General features: G+C 46.5%; 1 protein-coding gene across 1 annotated transcript in view; it reads right to left on the bottom strand.

The window, feature by feature from the left end:
* The window catches only part of CASR (calcium sensing receptor), an 80734-nt gene extending 75472 nt beyond the window's left edge, over positions 1-5262 (bottom strand). Inside the window, exon 1 of the mRNA XM_070582618.1 lies at positions 5035-5262. The gene's annotated coding sequence lies outside the window, so the exon portion shown is untranslated. The remainder of the gene's footprint in view (positions 1-5034) is intronic.
* Positions 5263-6604: the final 1342 nt, after the last annotated feature.

A 6604-nucleotide genomic window follows, 5' to 3' on the forward strand; every position in this document is an offset into this window, starting at 1 on the left:
CCGCCCCGGTTCCCAGGGAAAAAAATCAATTATAGGTGAGAAACACATAAAAGCCAATTAATTCAGGTTATTTAACCTAAGACATCTTCATTCTTTCTGCTTTTTCAATGTAAGGAAAGACCTCAGAGGCAGCTGAGCCAAAGGATACAGTCCAGATAAGCACCTACCACACGCCAGGCATTGTATTGAGCACTTTCTATGTATAGCTCATTTAAACTTCACAACCACCCTTCGAAGGAGACATTACCTCAGTTTTACAGACATCAAAGGAATATCCACCAATAAAAACTGAGGCTCTGAGAGGTTAGATATCTTGTCCAAGGTCAGAGAGATGCAAAGTCCACTTTCAAGCAAACTCTAGACCATCCGTGGCAGAGGCAGACTTTATTTTTCCTCATTTCACATTTTGCCACCTCACTCACTAGCCCTGCCTAATTATAAAGTCTGTTCATTTCTGTGGCTTCAAGTAACGATACAGTTGTTCAAGCAACTGAATCCAACTGTACTACACTCCATGAGCATTTCTCAGGACCCACATTTCCCCAAACGCTATCACACCCGTCTGGGTTATTTTCTGTCTTATGGATGGATGAGGTGGTTACCAAGACTACAGTGAATTATAAAATAGGGACCACCCAAATTCTCTAATTCTCACTGGCTTTAATAAAGGCACCTCAGCCAGTTGCAGGAGGACACTTGAGAGAAAAGGGGGAAAAATTCAGTCAGGCTAGCGTCAGGCAAGAGTTGAACCAAAACTACCTTGCATGAGTGAGGGTTATATGTGCCACTTTGTGACAATGGCAAATGGATGAAGTCTAATGTTCATTCACCTTGAACTAAAAGCCTCCCAGAAATAAGGGGGGGGGGAGGGAGAGAGAGAATTATATCTGTCATGGATCAACTAGACCCTCCTGATCCTATTTTATGCTATGACATAGAAGTTATGAAGGGGACTTCTGAATTAGAAAGGCAGCTTTTTCGGTACCAATCATTAAGTCCTTTGCACATAAGCACTTCTCAGATAGTTGATCCCCAGTCCTGGTTGATACCCAGCTTCCTTTTGTTTATCATAAGATCACTTGGATGAGAGAAGCAAAGGATGACAGACCGGAATCCCGGGCACATCTCTCACGTCCTCATCCTTGCTGCCTGTGTCTAATGAGTAACTGAGTTCTGTGGAGTCTACCCAGGAGACATCTCAAGCGTTTGGCTCCTTTTATCCATGGCCACTGCCATGGTCACCATGGTTCAGGGCATCATCACCATCATCTGAATGGTTACAATCTCTTTAAGAGGTTGCTCTGCTCCAAACTCACCCCTCTTTAACCCAGCATCCACATGCAGCCAGGATGAGTGAGCTCCCAACAAAAATGTTCACTAAGTCACTCCTCCACTTAAAATCCTCCAGTGGCTCTCTTTGCCCCAGGATAAATAATGACAATAATAGCCAACAACAGCTGGGTGCAAAGTCAGTGTCAGGTACTGCATGACTTATCTCAATTCTTGTCCCGACCCTATGAGGGAGGTATAGCCTCTATTCCCACTACTTATTGAGGCTAGGCTACTTGACCATGGCCCCACAGGTAGAAAGTGGCAGAGCCATGACTCAACCCTGGGTTTGTATGACCTCAGAGTGCATGCTTTAACCACCAGGCTATCCATGTGATGGCATGCAGGTTCTCTGTGACCTGGACTGCCCACCGCTCCAGCCTCATGTGTTAATGAGCCCCTCTTTGCTCCTTATGCTTCAGCCCTTTGAGCCACTTGCAGGTCCTGGATCTTGACATGCTGTTTCATGCCTCTGTTTTTGTTTACTTTTGCACATAAATCCCTCTTCTATAATGCCCTCTCCCCTTTGTCTATCTTATGGAATGTCTCATCTTTCAAGATTCAACTCAAGTGTTAACTCTTCCATGAATCTTTTCTTGACCCCTCCTCTCCTTGGTAGAATTGACCACTCCCCTCCCTGTGCATCACTGAACCCTAATTATGCTTTCATTATAGCAACCACAATACTTTCCTACCTTAAATGGATGAGTATGTCTCGCCCCCTTAGACCTCTATGAAGTCCTTAAATGCTGGGACTGTGTCTTACTAATTCATTTTCTCCATGATATCTTGCATAGTGCTGGGCATACAGAAGGTTTACTGTAAATACTGTTGAATGAATGAAAATATTTGTTTGCACATGAATATGTTGCTTGGTTAGAGCACCCCATGCCACTACATTGTGAGATTTATATTACTTTTGCTTACAGCATCAATGCAATTAGTAATTTTTTTTTCTTTACCTAAGGACTATATACAGAACTTTGAAGAGGTTCGTGCAGCTTTAGGTAACTAAAAATTTTGACATCCTCCCAACTAGAGCAGTGGATAAGGGAGGAGAGAAGATATTGTAGTCCACCTGCCACACCTATTTTCACCTGGGAAAGTATTCAGTGACAACAATGAGGTGTCACCATACAAGCCAAATTTGGTATGGGACTTATATACATATCTACCTTAGCAATGGGAATATGGATAATTTGCATTTGAATCATAATGCACATATTTTATTGTGTGCAATAAACTGAAGTTATAAGAATAAAATTAATCATTTATTTTGAAAGCAAGAATAATAGCAATGAAAAACCGTGATCAACTCAAGCCAGTACAAATGATGCTGTGATAAACAAAGCATTCTTTCCCAAAATTCCAGAAATGCCAACTCTATATGTGTACACATGCACTATAGCAAACACTACATGGTGGCCAGACTTCTTGCAGCCAAATGCAACTCCTAACCAATGCATTCTGGTCCTACCTCAAAACCATATATATCCCCACCATTCCCACCTGCCCTTGAATCTCAGCTCAAGGAAAATCTCCTTAGGGAAGCCTTTCCTGATCTCCCAGTAGTCTTTACATCCTCAAAGAACTGTTTCTCTCCTTTAGAGAACTTATCTTAGTTTGTAATTACACATTCAATACTTAGTTATTGTACTAACAGTTGATTCCCCAAAGCATCTATAAGCTCAAGGAGATCAGGGATCCTCCCAGGTTTTATTCACCATTTTTCCCCAGTGACTGGCACACAGCCAGGCACTCTGTAAACATCTTGAATGAATGAATGATGAATGATTCCTTCACCTCTTACTCATTCATTGCCCTGTTCTCTTAAGAATTATAGCCCCATTCCTTACCAGTCTGAAGCTGGTACTCAGTTCATACCTCTTCATTATTCTCCCACTCTACCACGAGGATCAGTCCATACTTTCTAATCCTCTCCTCTCCCAACTCCTCATTCAAAAAGGCTTCTTAGAAGTGGCAGCTTCTACCCAACCTGAACTTTCTGACGTGTGGGACCCAGGTCAAGGTCATGCAACATGAAAAAATGAACAAAGTGAAGGCGGATTAGTGACTGGAGTAGCTATTAGGTTATTTTAAACAGTCCACACAACTCCTAAAAACCTTTTAATTCAGTAAAAATAATTTGAACTACTTCTATTTTATCACATGGACAAAAATGGGTTGATTTGCTGGTTTTGGCCTAAAACAGAAAAAGTCCTGGAAAAGAGTTGATTGTGCTGCTTGTTGGCAAGAAGTGCCACATACGTAGTCTCTTAGCATAATTATTTAGGAAGCTGCTCCTAAATGACAGGGCCCTGCCATAAAGCATTCTCCTCCACTCTGGGATGTTGGCCTGCCTCTCCTTTCCTACTTCCCTGATCCCAACTCATTCTTGTACATCTTCCTCTCCCCACTTGTCTACCGCAAAGCTAGGTCCCTAAGCCCCTTCACAAGTATGAAACGTCCACCCCCTGAGGTTCCTACGGAGGAAAAAATCCCATGCCTTCCACTCTGCTCATCCTGGGTGGAGCGAGGAGAAGCAATGGTGTGACATGCAAAGTTCTGCTTTCAGGAATAGGAACCAGCGGGGTGTTAATTTCTGGAAATCTAGAGCATTTTAGGAAATATCCTTCATTAATTCCCTTCAGTACCAGATTCTACTTAAACTGCATTTGGAAAATCCAGTTTAAGGAAAAGAATAGACAGTATAGAACCGGCGAAGGACTCTTCCCCAGTGCTCCTTCGAATCACGGGGAGAGTTCAGGAAGGTAAATGAAATGTCCTCTCTCGGTAGTGGGTTCCCTACCCCAAGGGCCTCCCCAGTGAAAGACTCTGAAGACAGCAGAGGTGGCGCCAGCGGGGAACACTGGGAATTAAGCGATGCGGGCGATGGTGGTGACGTCACCTTTCTGCTGGTACTTTCATTACGCAGGACGTGGGATAAAGAATCAAAAGGAGGGAGAAGAACAAGTAGAGTAGGAGAAGAAATGGGTAAAAAAAACAAGGCAGGCATAAATAGACACAAATGCTAGTCTAGGATTATCTCTAGAAGATATTTTGTATTTATTTTTTTAAAGCCTTGTGCATATATTATCTATTGAAACCATTATTTTAAAATAATAATAAAAAAATAATGAAAGACTCCATCAATCTGGTACTTTTTTTTCTCCCCAGGAAATACAGCGGCTGGTGATCAGGCCCGGGGACTGACACCCTAATTTTGCGCCACTGAGGCAAGGTCCCGAAGGCAGCTGGAGGCTTGGGCCAAGGAGCCTGCGAGAGGACTCATGGCCCAGGAGCATAAGTGCTGACGCTGTGGTCCTCCCTTCCATATGCGAACACGCTAGAAAACTGCCTATTCCCTTGTTAACACACGGAGGGGAGTTCTTTCTGACCGTGTCACAGGCAGAAACAAGGCGGAGGCACAACACTACCCGCAGCCCGGGTCTTGGCGCGCACTCCCATTCATCCGTGAGGGCGACCCTGCGGCCCTTCCGGGGGTAACTAACAGTCTGGTCTTGCGCCCGGGATGCCCTTGGTTTTGTAACCTGGACCCCGACGCCCCGCACCCAGTTTCCAGGTGTATGTGCTCCAACGTGAGCCCTTCGTTTGGTCCCCAAGCCCGCGGCCCCCAGACCCCGCCGCTGCCCCTCCCACTTTGGGGCGCTTTCCGCCCGCCCTCCTCGCAGCCCTCGGTCCTACCTGGCACCCCGGCCCGGGCTCCCTCACCAGGGACAGCGCCAGCCCGTCGGCTGTGGGTCTCCCAGAGGATGGGCTCGGGGCTGAGCTCAGGACAGCGTGCGCGCGCCCCGCTGTCGATGCCAAGGTCACGGTCTCCGACAGGCGTCCGCCCTTGGGGCCGGCCACGGCAGCCCCCGCAGACCCTCTGGGCGCCGCCGCGGCCCGGGCCTCGGAGCTCCGCCCCTCGCCGCTCCCCGCCCGTCTGCCCCCTCCGGGTCCCTCGCCGCGGAGCCTCGCTGCCCTCCGAGCCCACTCGCGGGCTGCTCTCTAACCTGCTCCCCGGCAGCTCCGGTTCCCTCACCGTCTTCCCAGCCCAGACCGAGCTGAGCTGACTCCTCCGGAGCCCGGCCCCGAGGGCTCATCTTCCCTCCCCCGAGGGCCACGCGTCGGGTCTGGTCCCCAGAGACGGCGGGCTCCGCGCTTGGGTCCTCTTTTGTCCTCTTCCTGCGCGCCAGGAATTCCCGGACCCCAGATCCTGCTCCCGCGGTCGGAGAGACCCCCTTCCCTCCTCCCCGGACATGGAAAGAGACTTACTTAAGACGTCGGGGGCTTATGGCCCCGCCAACGTTCTCTGTGCCAAGCGGGGGAAACTTTTTTCTGATAAAAGGCTCAAGAGTCACAGTAAAATAAATAAAAATCCCGTGCCAAAACTCTTACTCATTCTGCAAGATGCAGGTCAATCCCTGCCCACGCTGCAAGACCTTCTCTGCACGCAAACAGCTCGCTTCTTCCACTTTCCTGCGCGAAGGGGCACGCGGTCCTCCATGGCCAGAGGCAGGCACCTTGAAGACCAGGACTCGGGCTGCCTTGCTCATTCATCCCTGTCCCCAGCCCCTGGCGTGGTGCCTGCCACCTGTGAGGCGTTCGAATATTTTATGAATAAGTGGAAAATTAATTTCTTTTGTGGAAAACTTTTTTTTTTTCTATCCTCAAATAATGCATACTCCTTTGGGTGGGCAATTTGCTAGTCTCTATAAAGAGCCACAAAAAAATATGATCCCCTTTGATGTAGTAATTCCATTCTTGGGCAAATTTCCAGCACAAAATAATACTGTGCAGATGTTTGTAGCAGGATCATTTATTACAGAAAATAATAATTTGAAAAACCACAAAAGCAAACAAACAAGAACAAAACTGGAGGCATCATGCTCCCTTATTTCAAACTGTGTTACACAGCTGTAATAATCAAAACAGAATGGTATTGGCATAAAAATAGACACACAGATCAATAGAATAGAATAGAGAGCCCAGCAATAAACCCAGGAATATGTGGTCAATTGATTTACAGCAAAGTAGACAGAACTATACAATGGGGAAAGGACAGTCTCTTCAATAAATGGTGTTGGGAAAACTGGACAGCCACATGCAAAAGAATGAAACTGGACTATATCTTACAGCAGAGACAAAAATTAACTCAAAATGGATTAAAGATTTGAATGTAAGACTTGAAACCATAAAAGTCTGAGAAGAAAACATAGGCGGTAAGCTCCTTGACATAGGTCTTGATGATTTTTTGGCTCTGACTCCAAAA

Source organism: Equus przewalskii, chromosome 18, assembly GCF_037783145.1.
Source record: "Equus przewalskii isolate Varuska chromosome 18, EquPr2, whole genome shotgun sequence".
NCBI classification, from domain to species: domain Eukaryota; kingdom Metazoa; phylum Chordata; class Mammalia; order Perissodactyla; family Equidae; genus Equus; species Equus przewalskii.